Source organism: Dermacentor silvarum, chromosome 6 (genome assembly GCF_013339745.2).
Source record: "Dermacentor silvarum isolate Dsil-2018 chromosome 6, BIME_Dsil_1.4, whole genome shotgun sequence".
Lineage (NCBI taxonomy): Eukaryota > Metazoa > Arthropoda > Arachnida > Ixodida > Ixodidae > Dermacentor > Dermacentor silvarum.
This window is the reverse complement of record NC_051159.1, coordinates 73,175,846-73,199,570: the sequence shown is the minus strand read 5'-3', so window position 1 is coordinate 73,199,570 and position 23,725 is coordinate 73,175,846. Positions and strand designations below refer to the sequence as shown.

General features: G+C 46.5%; 1 protein-coding gene across 3 annotated transcripts in view; it reads left to right on the top strand.

Moving 5' to 3' along the window:
* The window catches only part of LOC119455580 (atrial natriuretic peptide receptor 1), a 302,037-nt gene that overhangs the window by 88,626 nt on the left and 189,686 nt on the right, over positions 1-23,725 (top strand). The gene's annotated exons all lie outside the window — the stretch shown is intronic.

Below are 23,725 nucleotides of genomic sequence, written 5' to 3'. Positions count from 1 at the left end.
AACCATGGCCTTTTCCAATCTCAATCAGGCGTTGAACCGACTGCGCTGTTACATGGATACCCTGTACCTTTAGGCGCTAAGATAAAATGACGCCTCGCTGTTCTTGAGTAGCTCTGAATGCCCCTGTTCATCCACTCACAAGCGCCCGGCGGTGGAGGCGAAAGAAGGTACAAGTGAAAACGCGCGCTGTTTTCACCTGGTGAAACTATAGCACACCAGTTTACGTCGACTGGCGCGTGTCGCAATGTGCAGCTTGCGGCGGTCCTCATTGTGCGTCCAGAGCAAGCTCGAGAGCTTTGTTTCTCGTGTTCATTATTTTAAAACTTCGTATTTAGAAGTGACAGGTTCTCATCTTACGAAGCTCTCAGCCCTTTCTTTCCTGAAGCTACTGGCAGCGCCTTTACTAAGCAATCTTTAGAAGACATCGGTCGTCTATGTGTTCATGGATTAAAGCGTGTTACCAGTGTTCATGTTTGCCATTAAATGAGAAGTATCGGGAGGGTATCCTTTTCCGGGCTTTCCGTAACCCCGCTGGTCGCGCAGAACTAGGGGAGAAAGAGCAGCCTTTATTGCAGTCGTATGCGACTTTCTTCTCAGTCACACCAGGAGGTCAAAATTAATCCGGAGTCCCTCACTACGGCGTGGCTCATAAGCAAATCGTGGTTCTGGCACGTAAAACCACAGAATTTACTTAAATTAATTTCTTCTCGGGCTTCTCATGAAACAGTATGGTTGTGATGAAAGTCCATGATAGCATTTCCTTTGGATACCAGCGAAAATTAAGGTTTAATTTGCACTTGGAAAGTCCAAATGTAAGGTTTTTCCTTTGTAACCATTCGTTTATTTCATATCTCTTGGATATCTATGCACCGTTGCACGCTGCTGCTGATGACCAGGTCAGTGGAAGAACGCGTCTTCACTAATCTCAACATGGTTTCACTCCTGACCTTCTCCTAAACGCGAATGCAATCTTCTATGGAGACGTTGCGGGTTCTATTCCCTGCGGCATTTCGAGGGGGTGAATTCGTAATTTGTGGGCACTTTAGCTCTCAGAACGAACGAGTGAGTGAGTGAGAGAGAGAGAGAGAGAGAGAGAGAGAGCGAACGCTTTCTATGCCAAGTGCGACTACCGAGCATGGACCGACCACCAACCACCCATCACCGAACAACCCCGAAAACGGCAGAAAGAGCCGAAGAAAGGTACTCGCTGTAAAATACGGATTACACGACAGAAAACGGTACATATGGCGACTTGGTGAGCTTGCATTTTGAAGGAACATTCCTGGAAAGACGACTCACCAAAGTGGAGAAGAAAGCAAGGGATCCCTTGGAACAAGACAGGCGCATAGACTAGTGCGGTGCGCTGAGATAAGAATTATGAGCTAGGAGGAATAAATCGGAAGGCGGCGACGAAAAAGCCACGGTTGCCCCGAGAGTTCTGCACCAGAAAAGCAATGACGATGCCGGGGAGGGCGCACCAAGCAGAAACAGAGCTTTCACTGTAGGAAAGAAAAGAAGAAAGAAGAGTACTTTGGGAAAAGGAGACGTAAACCGGGCCGGAAACAGACAATTTTTATTATCATTTCATTGGTAGCTTCGCCTCTCAGGTTCGACAGATAGAATATTACAATCCGCAGTCCAGGACTTTATTATCGATTCCAAGAGATTGCCCTGTTAAATTTGTTCGATTATATTTTCCCCTTATTTATACTTTTCAATTTACACTACCTCATTGCTTTCCGTAACATAGATTTTATCTTTACTAGGAAATAACTAGAACATTTCGATTTCAATGGTCATTTGTTTTATCCACTCCCTCATGGTGAGGTGAGTATGAGCCATACGGTGAAAGTAAAATGAACAAGCAGGCCCAAGCAGGCAGGCCAGGCGGAAGGAAGAAAAATTGCTATTGCTTCGAGCGTAGGAGAGAAGCCGTCGGTCGTCGGGTCCAAGCTTCAAGACTCCTGCCGCGCTTGGGGGACCTCCCCGGGGTGCATTAGCTGCTGATACACCTCGACATTGCAGGCCCCGTCACATGGTGGAGATGTGAAGCCGTCTCACTTCACGTTCTTTCTTCGGGACCTCTGCGAGAGCCAGGACAACCTTCTCCCATTTCCGATGCCACATCCGGGCTTCTTTCTGTATCCTTCAAGTCCTGTTGTGCGCCCGGGGGTAACCACGATTTATCAACCGCCGTACTAGAGCCTCGGCAGCTACGCATCACAACCGCTTCGAGCACCTCCACTGCCACTCAATTGTAGGCTACTCTTGAATACTGTTGACTACTTTTCCCGAATCAGTTAGTTGCTCTGTGACTAATACGTAGACTTGAAGCCATGTTTCGGCTTTTCATTTATGCATCTGTGTAGCATTTATATTGTCTTCATTGAGCAGGTATTTGTTTAACAAAATGTTTTCTTTGTTTTCTGCGAACGACCTCGATATTTCACGTGCTGACGGTGTGCCTCATCAGTGGTAACCGTTTCTTTTTTTTTTTTTTCAATAACCTTCATTTCAACAAGTTCTACGTTGTCGCGAGTGAAACGAATGCAATCGATTGCAAATACCTTAGTTGCGCACTGCATCGCCTAAATTTAGATGCAATACGACGATGAGTGAAAAGCCGAGTAATATAGGAAGTGACACTGCCTGTATGTATGTATGCTTTATTTCCACAAAAAAGTAAAATACAGCCTTGCGGGGGTAAAGTGGGGAAAAAAGCTGCTCGTAGCAGCTTGACCCAGTCCCCAAAACCCGTAAAAAAAAAGGGAGCAGCAGAGCGGCAATACAGTTCTCTCAAGTACTTACAATTCAAGCACTACAACATATCATGCATACGGATCGCAAATCGGGCGAGGAGAAAAAAAAAAGAACAAAAAGAAAAAGGGAACAAAAGTAAGATTTTGTGCAAAACCTCACAAAATTTCACTGCACTTGATAACCATATAGGCAATGTACAACTCACATATGAGAGAGAAAAAAATCAAGAATATCGGGAAGAGAACAAGACGCAATATCATTTTTTAACAATAAGGTTATTTAGTAACCGAGGTAGGCTGGAGCGTAGCATTTGTGATCCATATTTAGTGCGCGATTCTGGTACGTGCCAGTACTCTGGCTTTCTTGTACTGTATGGAGCTTCGTGTAGCTTCAAGTTAGCCATAAAAGTAATGTGGTTTATGTTTCTTTTCTGTTAATTTTTATACGCAAGCACTAGACGATACATTAAAAGGGCCTGTACTTTCGGTGTCTTAAGTTTATGAAATAAACAAGCTGAAGGGAAACCAAATGGTCTATTACAGATAGCGTGAAGAGCCTTCTTTTGCAGTATGTACAACCTGTTGATATTTGTTTCTGAAGTGGTAGCCCAGACAAGACAACAATAGTTTAAATGGCTGAGAAAAAGTGAATTATATATCAAACATTTAATAGAGTAAGGAAGATGATTCAAGGAATAAAAAATTCCAGTGATTTGTGAAAGCTTACTAGCAATAAAATCTATATGGCTATGCCAGGTCATGCCGGACTGATTGATCATCAGTGATAGAACAGAGATCTGTTGCTACGTCGGCGATATCAACAGTGGACTTTGTATTCTTCTCTTTATCTCTCTCTCCCCTTTTTCCTTCCCCCAGTGTAGGGTAGCCAACCGGGCTCAGTCCTGGTTAACCTCCCTGCCTTTCATTAAATCATTTTCTCTCTCTCTCTGTAGCAGCAATAACACTGTCCCAGACTACGTCACGTAAGTCATCGCGAAAGCGCACTAGACATTCTTCAGTTATAACTTGCGACAAGCAGACTTGTTCTGGTGATCTTTTATCTTTCCGTTTGACAGTGAAGGATACCGGCATGTGATCACTCGAGCTGTATGAAATAGTGCCACATTTAACACTGTTTGATCCGTAGTTAGTGATAAACAAGTCAAGGCACGTGGACGTATCGCTGGCAATTCTGGTAGGAGTATTGATAACATTCGAACACCCATACATTTTCAAAAGCAATTCGAAGTCGCGTGTGATATTGCAGTCAACCAGCATGTTTATATTGAAATCGCCACTACAAATGAATTTTTACTGTAATTCAACAATGTATTTTAGGAGTTTCTCGGAAAAGAGAAAAAATCCTTAGAGATTGCCTCGCGGCGGTCTGTAGACAACAGAATAAACAGTGCGCGCATGTAACACAGGCAATACCTCATAGTCATCGTTAACACAAGAAAATTCTTGAACACAGTCGACTTTAAATGAATCGCACACAATTAAGCTAACCCGGCCACCGCGCGAATTCATTCTTGATCGTGTAAAGCACTCGTACCTTGGCAGACACCAGGGGACCGTACAATCACTGTACCACGTTTCAGAAAGTATTATGAAAAGAAAACGAAAGTCTAGGCTGTTGAAAAAAAATGTCAAGTTCATCTTTTTTTTTATTTTTCACCGACTGGCAGTTGATATGTATGCAACTAATCGATCCACCGCTTTGTGAGCTTGCATTATTATGAAGATCCGACAAAAACATTTTGTACGAGTGTCCCAACATCATTTTAGCTACAACTTACTTACGCTCCTAAGCTTAAGAAACGATCTTATCCAGATCTTCAGGCGACTTTATCAAGTGTGCGCGATCGCCCTCACTCTTTCTTATGAACACTTTTCCAGCGCGGTGCCATGCAAAGCGGAAATTATTTACGCGCGCCCATTCTTTCGCAGCTTTTAGGAGCATTCGATTCTGCGCAGTCAGGTTTTCCGTAATAAACATTGCACGTTGAGCAACTGAAAAAACCTTCTTTTTGTTCAGCCATTGTTCCCTTGTTGACTGGTTCGAAAAGCGTATGATAATGCCGGGAGGCCTGTCGCTTCTGGTCTGAAGCCGGTGAATCGAGGTAACAGTTGGTTCAGTCAAAGGGGCAAGTTGCAGTTTCGATGCAATCGCATTCATTTTATTTATAAGACACTCGTTGTTGTCTTGTTTAACACCGTGAACCTCAATATTTAGTTTTCTGCTGTGGTACTCAAGTTCATTTACCGAGGAGCGCACTGAAAGCAATTCTGCGCTCATGTTTGGCTCCTCTAGTTTGCAAACTCTGTTCTTGAGTGCCTTTAGTTCATTGTCATGCTTCGCAACGGTCTGAAAAATTTTGTCATATTTGATTGATAACACACTCATCGATTCCTCAATATCGTTTACCGTTTGCTTGGGGGGCAGTAATTCATCAAGTTTCCTGCTTATCTCGACCAGCATCGTGGCTATTTTGCCATCGGTTTCCTTTGGCACAGACGAGCTCTGTCCTGCCTTGCCTTTACGACATGACAAGCATCTCCGAGACTTCCTATGGTCTTCCCCTTTAGATCGGTACGTGCTCTCAGAAACTCCGGAGCACACACTTCCAACATGATAATAGGCTGAACACTCAGAGCATTCCCTAAATTGGTCCTCGTCCTTAAAGGCACAGCAACACTTTCCACACTCTGCTTCATTTTAAGCACCCATGACGACGGATAGCAATCAGTAATTATAGAAATGCAAGAAATGATGGCACAAGTTTCAATCACAGAGACTGTTCAATAGCAGCAGCAGCAACAACAACAAGAAAAGTACAACCACGGTTAACAGAAAAAGACCATGTGTAAGAAGCACAAACCTGTAAAAGGTAGCAGAGCCGCGTTAGATGGCTGTCTGTGTTCTGCTGATGCTGCTGCCAAATGACCAGGAAGCCACAGCGCAACCCATATAAGTAGCACCAGAAAAAGACCCTTGTGACGTGTCTGCAGGATGCACGTGATTCACGGTGAAACCAGGCACCAGGTAGATGAAGCAGTCTTTAGTCACGAGGAATAGCAGATAATCGTGCGCATGCTCCTTCCATCCAAGTGGTCCGGCAGTCCTGTCTTCAGGCGAAAAGATGGCCTCAAGCGGGTAGGCACGCAGCAGGGGAAAATGTGTAAAATGTTGCAGAGCCGCGTTAGACGGCAGTCTGTATTCCGCTGCTGCTGCTGCCAAATGACCGAGTGCAATCGGAATATTATATTAGAAACTATACTGCTGTGACGGAATTGTCTTCTACGAGTAGAGAGCAAAGCAAGTTAGAGGTATAAGCCGCACGATTCGCTCTTATATATTCCGCCAATTTTCCCGACGTATCGAGCGTAAGAACTTGGAATGCTGTTCGCTTGCTATCACGCTTGTAGCCTCTCCACTCTAAATTTAAAAGCGGCGTCTAGCATAATTTGTGAGAATGTTTCCACTTGAAATGAATGAATGAATGAATTAGAATTGTAGAGCAGTCCCGGGTACGATCCCCCGCTTGTTGTTTCGGCCCTCACCTCCGCCGGTCTTCTGCACTATCTGTCACTGCAATGTCGCTGCCAGTTTCATAAGAAGGGGATCGCTCGTGAATGTCACGCTATGACACCAAAAACGAGTGTAGCAATGTAAAACCGCAGTCATGCCTGCGTTACTGAGAATTCCAGTGGACGAGGCAGGAAATGGCTCGTTTTGCCTGCCGTTCCACCCACGCACTTTGATTATAAAAGATACCGCCCTCCTGCTGACAAGAGACACGGCTGCGTGTCCCGAAACGTGTTAGATAAAAGGAGCAGCCGAGAAAAAGAAGAATGAAGTGCCAGACCAGGCAGGCAGGCCACTAACTCCAAGGCTCTACATCTGCATTCTGCAGCCGGCTGCCCGGGGACACAAGAGGTTACGCAACTACACGCTTGAGCTAGTGCGCGCGCTACGGGCATTATACCGCGCGTTGGGAACGCGAGGCCTGCACAAGAATGTCGCGGTGGGCGCTTAAGCCCTCCTGCGCCAGCTGAGACAGCTCGCCGTCCACGTTAACACATTCCCCGAGCCCGTATAACCAGAGAGTGGACGAAAAAGAAACGCCTCTTTCGTTTATTGAGGCCGCTCTTTCGGAACCCCTTGCTTTTCTTTCGTTCTTCTTTCGCTTTCTTTATTCTCATTCCCTCCTCGCTCACAAAGTGTCGCGTCTGGCCGGTGTTGACAAGAAGCAGAGCAATACGAGGGCCATTTGGAGTGTTCCTCTCGAAGAAAACATTAAAAAAAATCGAATATCTTCTCCGCTGTTCTCGCCTGCTTTGCTGTCGCCGAGTCTAACAGAAGGCGTTGGGCTTAGCAATGCATCACACACTCCTTTATTGCCACTTTTCATTTTGTTACGTTAGGACTGAGCGGTATAGAAACGAAGACCTTTATGAAGCAGCCTTGTTCACAACGCGATGGAGTAGCGCCCACGCGTGCGGTAAGGGAGCGAGAGGCTCTAATTGGTTTTTTGATTAACGTTTCTCATTACGCGGCCTAGTCGCCTTGTCGCATCGCGGCATAACCGAATACGTTTCTTGCAAGAATACAAACTCGTTTCCTTCAGTGATTAAAGATAGCGTCGTTTTAGAAGCGGCTTGCAGCTTAGTGTTTGGAGGTACATCAACGGTGCTGTGTCACTGGATTTCAAGGCAAGCGTTCTTAAGTAAATTAGTGTTGTGTGTTGACTTTCAGACACGCCTAGCTATACTTACACGATTATTCTTATCACTGTTGCCGGAGCTCTCGTCGAAGCAGGCTATAACGTGCGCATTTTTGTACCGCATCGCTGCCTTGTGTGCGTTGCTCGCAACTAATAATACGCGTATATGTCGGGAGTATAGCGTGTGGTGCAACTTCTTCTCGTCTTTTAATCTCTGTATGTCCCAGTGTCTCTGGGACTATATATGGGAATTTCGTTTACTCTACTATCCCATTTCGCTTTAGATTTCCCGAACCTGTGAGGGTACTCCTTATTTTACAAAGTATTTTCCCTAATATTATTACGAATACGTGAAAAGGACTAGCACTCACCATGTTTTTTTAACTAAATGTTTCTTTTCTTCATTTAACCCCCCCCCCCCCCCCCCCCCTGCCTTTCCCTGCTAACTTCCTCGCCTTTCGTTTTCGCTTTGCATGTGTTAGAGTGCGCAGCTCCGACAGCCTATATAGAGGTGGGGATAGGAACAAGCTCTGAACAATTTGGCGATTTTGTTGCTATTTTACTATCACGCGCGATCTCTCGCCTTGAGCCCAGATTTTTCTTCGTTTAACGCCCAACAACCCCCATGGTCCTACCGTCCTCGTGGTATATTATTTATTTAACCTAAGATGTTCAAAAAGCGGAAAGAAGGCACAGCTGCGCTTGCTTTGCATGATTGAGCGCGGACGCACGCGCTCGAACGAACCTCCCACGTTTGAGCGCAGCTGTAGACCCGTCAAGACTAGTGCGTTGAACTCAATATAGATTGATGAAGCTGCCCCGAGCGTCTCTCGCAGTTGAGAAACGTTGTCTATTTTTTATCGAGCCTCATCCTGCCGACGTTGGTGTCAGGACACTGAAACTGTCGCGATGGTGACTGGATCGAGGATGGTTCCCCCAATTTGGCGCCGGCTGCCTAAGAAGCGGCGCGGCAGGACGCAGTGTTCCTTGTTGGTTGCGGTAACGTTGGGATTGATAACGCCGTCTCTTCATAAAAAATAAAGAAAAACGTGGACAGCTTGCACTAGTGGTGCAAGGCTGGAGTAAACAGCGGAGTTGGTGATTGACCTAGCTTTTAGATGCGAAGCAGCTTATGGCGGGGGCTTTGTCCGTCGCTCTCTCCGTCCCGCGGCGTCCCACACCCCCACAGCGCATGCGCGTCCCCTCCCCCTCTCTCTCCTCTCCTACGCCCCCCCCCCCTTTCTCTCCTCTACGGAGCGGTGCGCACGACAGGTGGTGCGACAGCTGCATACTCCGCTGGGGGCACCACGGTAGTTCCGCGGTATGAAAATGATGGAGCGCTCTCTCCTGTGCAGCGCCGCGATGAGCGCTCGGGCCGCCGCCGCGAAACGGGAGTGGCGACGTGGTGATCCCGAACTTCGGGCTCGCGAAGCCGAAAGGAAACGTGAATGGCGGCAAGCGGACCCTGAACTCTGGGCTCGGGAAGCCGAATCGAAACGTCAACGTCGAACGGTGGATCCAGAGGCGGCGCGGCAACGCGAAGCCGAATCAACACGTCAACACGTCATCTCCCGCTCAAGCTAACCATCTCCCCGCTGCTTCACATCCACACATGGTTCCCTTTAGCGGGAGATGGAGTAATTTTTTTCTTCCAGGTTTTACTAGGCTTGACTAAGTTTTGCTAGGCACGTATTCCGAATCGGCTCACCGCAGACATGCAGATACTCGCTTGGCCGCGCGACGCGCTTCAAGATGAGCGGCTTCTTCTTTGGGTGTCCGGATCTTATTTGGTCGTCCCATGTCAAGGGCACATGTACTCGCCACAGAGTCAACGAGAGTTCTGTACCCGCCGTGGTTGCTCAGTGGCTATGGTGTTGGGCTGCTGAGCACGAGGTCGCGGGATCGAATCCCGGCCACGGCGGCCGCATTTCGATGGGGGCGAAATGCGAAAACACCCGTGTACTTAGATTTAGGTGCACGTTAAAGAACCCCAGGTGGTCTAAATTTCCGGAGTCCCCCACTACGGCGTGCCTCATAATTAGAACTGGTTTTGGCACGTAAAATCCCATAATTTTTTTTTAACGAGAGTTCTGCCGCCTTCTCGGTGGCTCTGAGCGTTACCTCCTCGGTGACGTCACTGCCAAGCTGCGCCTCAACACACAGTTTCTCACTATAACACCTAGACGGTAATCTGGCCCCACCGTCTATGCGAGTTTCTCAAAGGGCGATGTGCCGTCATGGGAATGGCGGGATATGTGTCTGCGAGGCTTGTGTTGGCTGGTGTTGTACGGGGCTTCGTCTAAAACGTGGATATGGCTACACAAATAATGCGTTCTTAAAATAAAATCGACATAAAAGACTTTCATTCACCCATATTACATATCTCAATAATGTTTACTCACCTACAATGCAGAATCAAGAGAAGAAAAGCAAGAACAGACGACAAGTTGTTCCAAAGCGAGCGAGAATCTTGTCGTTTGTCCTCCCAACTTTAGCGGCGAGCTGATACTTTTTACTTTTCATATAATTGTACATCCAATAATAAGTCTTCAAGAATAAACAAAACATGTTTTTGTGTAATAATAAAGCTAAAACAGCTTTTTACGTGCTGTTTAAGCAGGAAATTAATCATTGTGACAGACGGAATGGTGCTAGCCAGGCGTGTCTTAAGGCTTCCTGGCTCTCCGAGAACGATACCCCAATCCGAAGTCACAATGTACCGGCATTCCCATGCATACCACAGCACAGCAGCGCCAGATTTCCCTCTAGGCAATATAGTGAGAACCTCTATGCCTCCACACTTGCCGGGGCGTGGCTGGTCGAAACCTGCCGAGCCGACGCCAGAGGCGTCTGCTGCAGTCACGGACAACGCGCGCGTTCGGCACGAACGCGGGGACACGGTTAAACGTGGGTGGCGTCGGCAGCAGCTCTGCGCGTTGCCTCGTTGGTGCTGCTTGCAATTTCTTTCTCTCTCTCTCTCGCTCTCATTTTTTATTGCGATAGCAATTATATGGACACTTCCACCGGATTTCTGCCGTTGGCGTCGCCGTCGCCGTCGTTGTCGCCGTCGCCGTCGCCGTCGTCGTCGCCGTGATGTTCCGTATAGATAAAATCTTCGCTGCGCGCCGTATGCCCGAGCGGAAGCGTGCGGGGACGCACGCTGTCACGGAGAGCGAACGCACTCAATCTTCCACGCGCAAGCAAAGAAGCGGGAAGCGAGCGCCGGAGGGAGCGGTGGGGGGGGGGGGGGGCGCACTTCTACTCTGCCAACAACCGCGCTCGTCGCTCGCTCGCACCGTCTCTTATCTCCACACGGCTCTGACCTTTATGCGCTGTGCATTCGCCGCTCAGTTTCCGTTGAAGCGATAGACCGCACGTACCTTCGCCCGCTGCGGCGTATATGCGCTTGCTGCCAGCGTTTTGACAGTCTTGTCTGCAGTCATTCAGCGTGATCTATTCATGTTTGTTTGTGCGCGCTCACACCACGGTTGTTCAATCAGTTAGTAATAGTCGGGCCACATTTTCCAACGCACGCTACACATGCAATGCTGCCCGGATCGGCAGTGCAGCGCTACAGGTGTGTCCCTTCGCACGCGCGCTGCCCACGGGAAGCGCTTCTCATCAACACCACCGTTTCACACGCGCCTCCTCGTGGTCATCGAGTCTCTCTTCATGTCGGTCTACTTACGCCACAGCACACCTGCTTACTTAATCAGCTCATGTTTACTACAATTCAGATTGCTACCAAAGCCGCTCACCTTACTTCGTATAACATTGCTGTGTTGCTATCGCATTCATTGCTTCGCCCTTAGGGCGAAACTGTGACATTTTTATTTCTCTCTCCCGAGCATTAGGCGCGTCGCATGCATGCTCTCCTTCCCTCTCCGTAACATGCCATGTCAAGGCAACATGTACACGGCACGGAGAGGAGGCTAAGCACACGCCGCTCCGCGAGGTGGTTGCTAGGCAACCCAGGTGACTCATCGCTCAGCGATGTTTTGCGGCTCGCGGTTTAAACAGCTCCGCTGTTCAAAAAAATTTAATGTTAAGTGCAAATGAAGTACCAGGGGCTGGACCACGTATGAAGGCTGAGCGCCCAGTCTGATGATGATGTCTGAGCGCCCAGTCTTTCTGGGATATTGACATGCACTTGACGCGCTGCCGAAGCCTCTCGACGACACAACGCGCTCGTCTTTACACCGAGCCTTTTTGCATCGCTCGCCCCGCCCTTACCCGCGCCTTTGTATTGTTCTCTATCTCATTTATTTGTTTCTTGGTGCGATGTTAACTCTCAGTTATAGCTCCCCATTTGCAAGGACAACGCACGTAAATGAGTGTCCGCGTCCTAGTTTCGTCGTCGTTATCACCACCTTTCCCATTCCCCGCTTGATTAACGGTTATTCATCGCCCAGGCAACCATGGTCCTGCGACGTGCGCTTCTCAGGCGTCTGTAGGCTCTCCCCGTCATGCGTCAGAATGGCTCCTCAAATGCGTGGGCCCTGGCGTATCACACATTTCGCACACGGCGTTTTCCGTCTGTACCATTTGCGGAAAGCATTCGTGCCGCTGCGCGTGAATAACGTCTTCGAAATTACCCGCGCATTTTGGATTCCTACTTTTTTCTTAACCCCATCTTTCATTTCGTGCAGCCGGCTTCAGTTAACTTCCTCCACAACGGTGCTGGTTTATGGTTATCTCGACCACGGTAACGCGCAGCCCAACGGCGCGCGCCTCGTGAACAATTGCTCGCACCCTACACTTTGCCCGACCGTAGCCTGGCGGCGCAGTTGATTTAAGTGCAGGAGGTCACAGAGCTTCGTGCGAGAAATTGCTAGAGGAAGCTACAAGCACAAACTACAAGCATGGCAGTTCAGGCAACGTAAGAGTGGTCGTGAGACGTCTAATACCTCACCAGTCTGGCTTCAAATAGCTTTGTGACTTTTAAAGTTGATTATCTTCTACAAAATATTGCGTTATAAGTGTGAGAGTACGCATTTATTATGCATAGGCCAGAAAAATTGCTCTTGTGCGGTCGGTCGGTCGGTCGGTCGGTCAGAGAGAACTTTATTAACTAGGCCCTGAGAAGCCCTGCCCTAGGGCGTTTAAAAAAATGGTTTCTAGAAAATTTAAACAGATAAAGCGTAATAGATAACGCCACAGAAACGTCTGAAATCGCAGGCACGATGAGAGAAATCTAAATAATTCCTATGGCAGCCGAAGCATCGTGGCGCCGAAATTACCTCTAGGAAATGTAGGAAACTCTACGGAGGAGGTCCAACGTTTTAGGCTGGTCGATGTGCATTGTTATTCTTAAGTTTTACTTGTATTTTACTACGTTATCGTCTTGAACGACATGGTGGCAATTGCAGAGGAGCTTCCATGGCGATCCCGGAAGTGCAGCAAGAAATATAAAGAAATAAAAAATTGCGGATGTCACGCATATGTGGGGAATCAGTGGTATGAGAAGTTTGCTTTGATGTTCACTGGGATGTCCTAACTTCGATTGTCCTTCTTCACTTCCATGTAGATCGATGCTCCTCGCTCAATGGTTGCCCTGGTCCAATTTTGTTCATTTTTTTTGTCTGCGCACTCGGCTGCTTCTGTTGCCTGTTTCTTTTTTATTTGTCTGAAGCTGACTTCTTCAATTTGTTGTTGCCCATTTCATCAGTTCTCTGGAACTCAACGTTCAGTGCACACCACGGTACAATGCACGCTGTGGTACAGGCAAAGGAAGCTACGCTTTAAAAGTCTCTATAACAGCTATTGCTGTTCAAACTATAACGCGATGAGCTTAAAGAAGGGGACAAAACTCTGCCCAGAAAGAAACCAATTTCTTTATCTATTTAAGGCGGCGTACGTATGAGCTGCCCCACTGAGCCAAAAAATGAGCTGGCGCTTGGCAATGCTCGTGTGCTGCTGGCTTGTTCACATGAAGGTGCCCTGATTCTAATGTACTTATGTGACCGGACTTTGTCTTTACTTTAGTGCATCTATGTGACGGGACTTTGCGTTGCTTTGTTTATGAGTGGATTTTCAGTTTTATTGTGGCGTTAGTGTACTTATGTGTCTGAAGTCTGAGTAATTGTGATTTGGAGTTGACTTCTAGTTTTAATGCGTTGATGTTATGTTTACGTTATTTTTTTCTTATTTTTATTTTTCTCATATGTTTATGTGAAAAAGAGTAGCCGGCGCCAAATAAAGGCGACAACATCTCCTATGTGCCATATAATAATAATAAAAAAAGAAAAAAAGTAAGGTCAGGATGATGGACATCTGGCCGAATCGTCTCCAACCTACCGTGGTGGCTCGGTGACTGCGGCCTTCTGCCTAGAACGAGGACGCGGGTTGAAAGAGGGCGCATTCTGATGGGGGATGCTCGTGCACCCTGCAGGTTAAAGAACACAGGGTAGACAAAACAAGTCCAGCACCCCTCTCCCCTGCTCCGATGCTTGGCACGTTAGGCCCCACTGTAGTTAATTTAATTTTGACGCAGCCTGAGCTACAAAAATCTCACAGAAACTGTGCGGTGCTTTCCTCAGCCTTTTTTATGTGACGGTCAATTAGGAACAAGTTTTGAAGAGACGGACATGATGAACAAAACCAGCGCCTATAGAGGAGACGCTGACAAAACTATGCGATTGCTAAAGGGTATTGGCAAAAATCTCGTTAGCATCGCGTATAACTACATCATGCTTGAAGTCAAGGCGTATGCATACGAGTCTGTTTTTTATTAACAAATGGCGACAAAAAAGGAAGTTTGACTGTGCCGATTGAATAGCCATTATATTAGCACTAAACAAGATAAAAAATATCAATTCGAGGCAGACAATGTGCCGGCCGCTGTTTCGTTACGATGTTAGCGTACCGGCCTGACGGCTTCAATATCGCCATCAGTGAATCGGTGCTGCTTCGCGCATAATGTCCAGCGGAACATGCACTTGACATGCTTAGACCAGAAGAGTGAATGTAGAAGCTATATATAACAGTTGCAACGAATGCGCAATCAGCAGAACGTGGCAACATTGAACTTACAGTGTAGACTCGTGCAAGGGCGGCACCCCCAACTTGGCAGCCCAAAATTCGGAAACAAGATTTCCAACGGAGAACCAATCGTGTTTCTTGCCCCGATGCCGCGCGCGCGTATCGGCGAATTTTCGCAAGCTGCAGGCTTCCACATGCCGCTACTAGATGGAGAAATCCATCTAGTAGCGGCGAAAGCCATCTAGTAGCGGCCATCTACTAGATGGCAAAGGCGACCCTTACACGGGACCGAATCAAAAGGTTCGGTCCCGTGTAAGGGCCGCACCTTGTCAGAATTCTGAAAAAAAAGTGCGCCTCTACACGAGTTAATGCGGTAAGCTGCAAGGAAAAACATACTTTAAGGTATGCTTCCGTATTAATAGCTACCTTTCCCTTAAATGCCTCTTTTGCTTGTTCCCCCTTTATCTCCTCTCTTGCGTCATCTTCTACGAGTGCTTAAGGATGATGCTATAACACCTACCAAAATAAGTGAGTGACTCGGTCTGACGAAGACTACTCTAGTCGAATAAGCGTTATTTGCCTCCGGAGACATTTCTTGTTTGATCACTGTTGATCATTTGAAGTCTCTAGCTTCCTGCGCACATCTGTCTTCTCTACACTTGTACCATGTAGTTGTCTGTGTCTATCAGGACATAGTGACGTTACACCGCGTTACTCGGTGACAACTTAGGTATCCCGTATAAACTCCGCTCACTAAACTCCACTGTACCTGCCGATGGTGCCTCGACGCTACAAAACATAGTTTCCGACTGGACGTCGACATTGAAAGAACTCCGTCTCAGCTGTGACGCCATGAAGAGGAGCGGCCGGAACATAACTCGCCAACTAAATGATGTGCCGGGTGCAGTGGCCGACGTCATAAATCGTGCGTTAATTGGCATTGAGCTGTTTAATTATATTAAGTTTACTCGTTTTAATTACTTGAAATAAAAACTCCAGCTCATATGCTGAAATTCCGAAACTGAATCTTCCGGTGGTCATGGCCTGTAGACTTCGCTGGAATTGTTAGATTATCATCGCAATATCAGTCTTCAAAATCAGCGAATAAATATGTGTCTGTGCCACGTAATTCTGTTCCAAGCGCATATGAGGAAGGTTTAATAAAAAACTAAAAATAAATAAACATTATGCCTAAAATACCTATGCCACTTCGCCGCCCTTCAATGACGAGACATATAAGAACCTATAAAAATGTTTGCTTTCTTTCTAAATCTGCAAAACACATCAAGAATAAGCATAATCACCAAAAAGAAAAAAATAATATTTAGCGGAAAATGTTTCAGCAATAGGGAGAAAACCCCAGGCAGGAAACTGGAAGTGGGCTTCACCCCTGGCCACCTAAGGCTTCGTTTTAAGTGCGAAGCACTTGAGGGTCCCGTGCGGTCGGCGTCTAATGTGATGTCATGTCGTCGTGGTCACGCACAGAAACAAGATTTACCGAAAACTCGCCTCTCGTTCACTTGGTATATACCAAAACTGGCATGGAAGGGTACGAATGTATGACTAACATGACTGATAGGTCATGACATCAATAACATCACACGCTCGTCAGTTACGTCTCGATTAACGATAATAAAATCACGTGTGGCGCATACCGCAGTGGATATGCGAGTATGAGCCAGGGATATGCTGGAATTAGCAGAAACTCGTGGAAATCGCTTCTGGAACGCCAGTCTGGTGCCAGCGCAGCGCAAGAGAGGGCGCCACCACCCCACAAGCGCTCGATTCCTCCTTCACTTGTGCAAGAATAACACAAGAGAGAGAAAACATTCATTTGGACCGTCGAGGTCGTTGCTCTTGAGGTCGAGTGGGTGGTGTCCTCATTCCAGGACTCCACTGGCCATGGCTGCTCGACGTACTTGCTTGACGAGAGCTTCTTGTCCCGCCAGGATATCGCCAGTCAGCTGTACCTCCCACTGCTCAAATTACGTGATAGGCGTCTTTAAGTGTTGAGGTTTGCCCCCGCACCCCCACGAGATGCGAAAGAGTGTAGGGCGTGTGTCGCCGCACCAGGGGCAGATGCCGCGATATGTTTGTGGGTACATTTTGCTGTATCTGTGTAGGTTTGGGAATCTGTTAGTCTGAATAAGTCTGAGAGCTACTGCCTCTTCAGTGCTGAGCTTTTTGCGAGGGGGAGGATAAATCCTGCGGTTGAGTCGCTGGATCTCGAGTCGGTCGCAGTAATTGGATGGCAGGGGCACGAAGGTAAAGGGCGGGGATTGATGAGGCACAATAATAACATAAGGGAAAGACTGGCGCACCACTGCTTCGCACTTCCCCCAGTTCCACGGGGCTGCATTAGTGCTGGATTTGAACTACACAAGCACATAATTTGATTCCAGCGCTTAATGTAGCTCTAATCCTGATCAAATTGTAGTTCAAACCAACGGTCTGTTAACATAAAGAAAACATCGGTGCATCACAGCTTCGCACTTCCCCAGGTTTCACGTCAGTGGAGCTGCATTAGCGCTGTATTTGAACTACACAAGCGTAGATTTTTTTTAAATTTTACATAGACCGCTCTCATAATATGTCCAACATAGCTATACATTTAATTTGCTTTACATCGCCTGTGTGACACCACCGCAGATGAATATCTTGCATCGGCCTGTCTCCTCTGACCTTGCTTTCAAAAGACAGTGAGTCGCGTGCCAAACTTCTGGCTCGTCCGTGGTCCTGCTCTAAACCAACAAATGACGCTTGCTGCCGGTCATTCAGTGTTGGCCGAAGACACTTGGCGGGAAATTTCGTACTCAATACAGAAACTCGGCGAGAAAAAAATAATCTTCTGGTATGTTGCCTCTAGGCAACACTCGTCAATAAAGGGTTAGGACGACATCTCGAAAGGGGCTGCTGGTCTCAGAAGTGCTATATGCGTGCAGGAGGATTTGATTTAACCTCCCACAACAATTCTGTGGCTGCAAGATGCGCCGTATCGTGGAGGACTTCCAATTAGATTTTGGCCGCTGGGATTCCTGAACCGTCACCCGTAGACATTTACGTTAATGTTTTCGTAATCCGTGCAATTAGAATGCAAGCACCACGTCCCAGAATATATAACACGTGAACACCGTACTCATCAACCAAACGCAATTAGTCCAATTAATCGCTGACGCAGCTCTCTATAGCAAGTGGGCGCGCCTCGTGCACTGCCTGCCTTCAATTCTGAGATTGCTGCATGAGCGTTAAATGTATATCGATATTAATTATCAATGCTTAGGTCGTGAGACAGGTCAGTGACCATTATTGTACAGTTTCTGATATCCGACGCTGCGACGATCTTGGTAAGCAAAGGATATAATTTTGTTTACGCAGCAGCTAATGTAATGGTTTTCCCGTTTCTGAATGATTAAAACAAATAAATATTAGTCTCGAGCACATTGAACGCATTTCTGGAACGTGCCTTCGAATAACTTTGTCCACCGACGTCGAGAAGCGTCTTGGAATGTATCTGAAAATTATGCGGATTGCTTTCAAGTGGTGGTGGTGGGTTGTACCAACAGGCGGGATTAGCCTGGCGATCAAGGCCGGAAATTGCTCCGCCCGAGCGTCTCTTAATTATCACTGCAATGTTTCACCACATGTCCACCAAACCAGTCTTTCTTAAGAATGCGATAAAGAGACGTGAAGTTTATTTGCGGGCTATAACTGATCCTTGGACAATTTTCGTAGAGTATATGGTTCAAAGACTCGACTGCGTATGTAACTGTCAAATATCAAGTGACAACAAACTGAAAACGATTAGCCAATTGTCAAAATAATGAGTGCGCTGGCGGACTTCTGGTGTACGGTCTAAAAGAGTTAAAGGAAAATTCGGTACTCAGCCCATAAAATACATTCTCATACAGGTGAAGCTATTCGATAGTTTCCCGAACAGTAGTCTGAGACAGTTATTTAAGCTTCCTTAGGCAACTGTGTTGATGTGGCTTCGGAGTGGCGAATCGATAGATAAGAAACTAGGGCCTATAATACTGTTATAGCGGGATTTTCGTGGGAAACCAAGACGTTGTTGTTGCCCACCTATCTGCAGCCTTCATGGTATAGGCAGTCGAGACCGAACCCAGCTTTTCTTCAAACAATATGAGAGCTACTGTTAGTTTGTTCCCACCGTTTTGTTGGGGCCATTCAGGCTGCTTCCAATGTTTGAAATTTACACGGGCGACTGGTGTTCCCTATTGTTTGCAAAAAATAGATGATCGTACCAGCAACTAGAGTGGGTATTCGCCGCGATGGTTCAATGGATATGACATTCTGCTGCTAAGCGCCAGATGGTGTAATTTATTACTATTATTTATTTTCAATACTGTGGGCCCTTTCGGGCTGTTACAGGGTGGGACAATTCGCACCACTAAGAGCGAATATACAAACAGCGTAATACAAGCAGCACAATGCAAACTGAAAGCAAAAATGTATAAACAGCATACAACAGCATAAACCAAACAGCAGCAAGAAACAGCGTAGTACAACGCCTTATGAAAAAAAAAATTGAATTTAAACATATAATGCTTCTATGTTGTTTTTTTTTCAAAACTCGCAAGTGAATTCGTACCGTCAAATATTTCTGAGTTAAGTTTGTTCCACTCATTCTATAGTTTTGACCAGAAACGAATGTTTGTAAACATCAACTCTAGGCACATAAGGTCTAACAACGTATGGGTGGCAGGACCGATGTGACACTCTGCCAGGAGGTCGCAAGTAGAGTCCGGGATTTATGTTTAACATGTCATTTCTACAATTGATAAAAACATTTTAGCCTAGCTATTTTCCTGCGTGAAGCTAGATCAGGAAGGTTTGACTTATCAATCAATGCAGTAACAGATTCAGTTCTCTCGTATTTAGAAAAAAATAAAGCGCAGAGCAAGGACGCTGTACTCGCTCGATCTGATTTATTCGAGTTCGTCGATACGGGTCCCACACTATACTCGCGTACTCCAGGGTAGGTCGAACAATCGTAGTGTAAGCCTTCAGCTTTACGTCAGGAGGCACTTGCTTTAATTGTCGCCGAAGCATTCCCAGCTTTCGCTGTGCTGATTCACAAATATTGGCAACGTATTCGTTCCAGCTTAAGTTATGTGTGATGTTAACACCAGGGTATTTCATTTTCATTGTTCGCCGAATTTCCTTACGTCCAATTCTGTAAGTTTATTGCAATGGGGATTTTTTCGCTGTAACACTCATGCAGACCGATTTTTCAAAGTTTATTTCCATGTAGTACGCAGCACACCAATTGGAAATTACGTTCAGGGAATCATTCAGCAGGGATTGGTCGTGGACGCTCTTAACTCGACAAAATAACAGACAATCGTCCGCGAAAAGGCGAACCTCAATCTGTGGGTCCACATCTTTAGTAATATCGTTTATGTAAAGCAGAAATAGCACGGGCTCCTATCACAGATCCTTGGGACACCCCAGAGGTGACAGGCAAGGAAGCTGAGTACTCATCAGCTATTCCACAAACCGCCATCTGTTACGCAAGTACGCCTCAATCCATTTTACTACCATGGGATTTATACCGTATGTTTTCAATTTTTGAATAAGTTTTACGTGGCAGACTTTATCAAACGCTTTTGAGAAATCCAGAGCAATAACGTCAACTTGCTATTTCTGGTTTATAGTATCTGTAAAATACTGAATTGTCTCAAAGAGCTGCGTAACAGTTGACAAGCGCCTACGGAAACAGTGCTACTTAGCATTTAGAGTAAATTGCCTTCGGCATACTCATTCGCGGCTTTGGAGATGGAACTTAAACAAAAAAAAAGTTTGTATTCTTAGGTGCAGATGGCATTTAGCGAACTTCTGGAGTTTAAAGTAACCCGTACACATGTTCCACTGTGTCTTTCTGTGCACGTGGTGGCAGCTTCAGGGCCCAACATATCGCCAATCGATAAATAGGGTTAACGGACAATAATCAGTTTAGCTGTGTGGGCACTGACTGCCACCGCTCGGCTGCTTTCTTCGCTTAGAAGTAGTTTAGTATCCATGAAAATGGATATATGACGAGAAGAGTACCGATATCTTGCTTACGAAGACTGAGCTATGCAATTGTTTCAAATTATCTTAATGCAATTAAACTTTCGCGCCGGTATTATTTTTTTTTCTAATCAGACAGCGAATTGAGCGAGAAATAACGAGTGAATCTAAGGACATGGTAAAGTTTAAGGAACGAGAGAGGAATAACGGGAGGAGCGCGGTACTTCAACTCTGTCCTGCCTTAACTTCCTCGTCAGTTGTTCCTTCGCGCTTATTCTAAGGTGCATTCAGAATCCACGAACCATCCCCATAACCCATTTTAGCTTGATGAATCATTAACAAAACTCAAAGAAAGAAATAGCACAGTGTACGCTGCCAAAAAACCATCAGTTGCTCAACTCACTTGCTCTTCACGCGTCCTTTTTGATGAGGGTTCCTCCTCATGAAGGGTTAAAGACGGCGGCGCTATAGATATCGCTATACATATGTTCGAACACTCATTATATGTAGCTGTAGGTTTTCCAAAGTAGCTGACTCGGTGCTTTTATGAAGAATGAAATAGCTGTACGAATCAGTGACTAGAACCACCGTTGTTCAGAACATGAGTATTTGTCGGCATCAAACATTTACGGTCCGTGTGATCCGAGAAATTATTGAACTTCTGAGCAATTTGTGACCGTAACCAGCAAAACCGTACAGTACTGATTTGTTCGGATATTCTAGCATATGCTAGAAGTCCGAATACCAGGCTGCTTGCCCCTAGAATCGGCGGAAATGTTCATCATTAGATCGGATCGCGCGGTCCATAAACTTTGTGCGCCGACTGTACGGCTGAGGAGCCGCTGGACCACCAACGCCGGCATGGTGGTCACTGAAGAAGCTCTACGACAGCTGTGTAGCGAGGTGTACTGTCCCTGAAATACCGAATTCCTTATCTATAATTCGCGGCTTCCATCCAATCACCGCCATAAGACTTGGCCTGTCCCGCTAAGCAGGTTTTCGCTGTATAATTCTGCGGTTAATACACTCGCCCGTGTAGCCGCGTCCGAACGACTTCCTCTCGGCGCAAACTGCCCGTACCTGCTGGGCATGATAACATCGCCTGCGGACCAAACTTGCTACAACTTCGGGACGGGAGATTGTGAGGTGTTACAGGCTGGTAGATGCGTTCGGTCCTTTTACGATCGCCCATTTAGCTCCCAAGGCGCGCCAAACACGGCGCATCTCGCGTAATGGGTGATGCGCTCCACGTGGCGCTCGAATCTTCGCAATTAGCCAATAAGACAGCCACTATACTAAAATAGCCTCTTAGGGCCACCCCTTGCACGATGCGGGACACCATCATCTCCTTAAGTAGGGCGAATAGAAATGCATTAAAAAGAGGGAAAACGCAGTGTAACTTTCTTGCGGAGTCGTTAAAGGTGGATCATATTTCAAAACGGCTCTCTCAAGGGCCGATTTGGCTTACTCACGTCAGCCTACCTCTTTTTTTAATTTGTTATGATACTGCTTTGGCATCAGCGAAGGCGGCAGTACGTTATCATAGATTATGCAGAGGTCCGTAAGTTTTGTGCGGTGAAATGCGCCATACCCGCGGACTAATGAATTCTCGATCTTGAGAGGGCAGCGACGCGCTGCTGATGACACCGTTTACGTTAACTGAGGAGCATCAGTGAACCGCACTGTGCTAACTACGCAGTGAGAAGCGCCACGGGGCATCTGACGTTGCGATATAGCCAGTCAATTCCTATTAGGGTGCTCTTTGGCCAGACCTCGCCCTTGCCCCATTAAACACACATATCATCATCATCATCATCATCATCATCATCATCATCATCATCATCATCATCATCATCATCATCATCATCATCATCATCATCACTGCTTATGTGGGTTGGACCCGCTCCGTAATGGTTCAGTGCGTGCCTGCGGCGTTCTGATACCGAGCACGAGGTCGCGGGTTCAAATGTCCGCCGTGGCGCAGTGCAAAAGCGCTAGTTGACATAGCGAGGTGCACGGTTAATAACCCCAGGTGGGCCAAGTTAATCCGGAGCCTACCCACTACGGCGTCCCTAAACATATATAGTCCGCGTGTGGCTATCGAGCGGTGTGTGTGTGTGAAAACTTTTTATTTACGAAAGTCCTGAGGCTCGACTCTTTCAAGCCGAGGCGGGCCGCACCCACGATGTATGGAGCGGTAAACCCGATAATTTGATTAGGTCTTTTTGGGGGGTGTTCTAAAAGCAAAGTGCTTGAATCGAATCAAATACGAATATTTGAGGGAAGACATAAAGATAGGATATGATGATGATGATGATGATGATGATCAAGTATCAAATCGAATATCATCTATTTTCTCATTTCTAGACAAAGTGAAATCTGAAGCTTGCGCGGAGTCCCTTTGGTAGCAAAATGAGGCATATGTGCATTTATTTACACGTGTATGTAATAGCAGTTCGCAATTCGACGTCGTCCGGACAGCGGAGGTGAAATGTGTAAATAAGAAACATTCGAATTCGAAATCGGTTATTTGGGGATACGACGACAATGGCAGTAGCGTGAACGATGGATCAAACGTCAACCAGATGCACGCACAGCGTTGGTTGGAGACAAGTGACACTACAGGCACCGCGCACTGTTGCTTTAAAGGGATGAAAACATAGCGAGATTGGCCAGATAATAGATCTAGACAAATACGTACATACGAAACAAAACAAATTACTACATAGGCTGCCTAAAAGCGAGCCATTCTGACTGAATTACTGAAACTCATTGAGCAGTACTAGTTACCTGATCCGTGCCTTGGCTCAGCAACTTGTGCCCCGGCGTTGCAACCGCAGCTCTCCTGCGACAGAATCGTTCGGAAAATAATTCTCTCGTCGCTCTCTCTCTCTCTCCCACGAGTATTTGTGCTTGTTATTCCTTATATTCGAAGTAAATCAATATTGACACGCGTGTATTGTTTATTCTTTTTCCCGTGACCGCTTTTGACCTGCTAAGAACTACAAAGTAAATAAAGTTATTGCGCGGCGCAAGAGGCGGCCTGCATGTATCGGAACATTATCGACTGTTGTCTGCGATTCTATCTGTGAATAGTGAATTCTCGAAGTTGATAGCAGATACTTTTCGATTCGTATTCTAAAATTTTGAATATTCGCACACCCTAGTCTCTCTACTTCGTTTAAATTGGGCGCGGTTGGCTGCTCAGTAAGTGTGTAGCCTAGTATC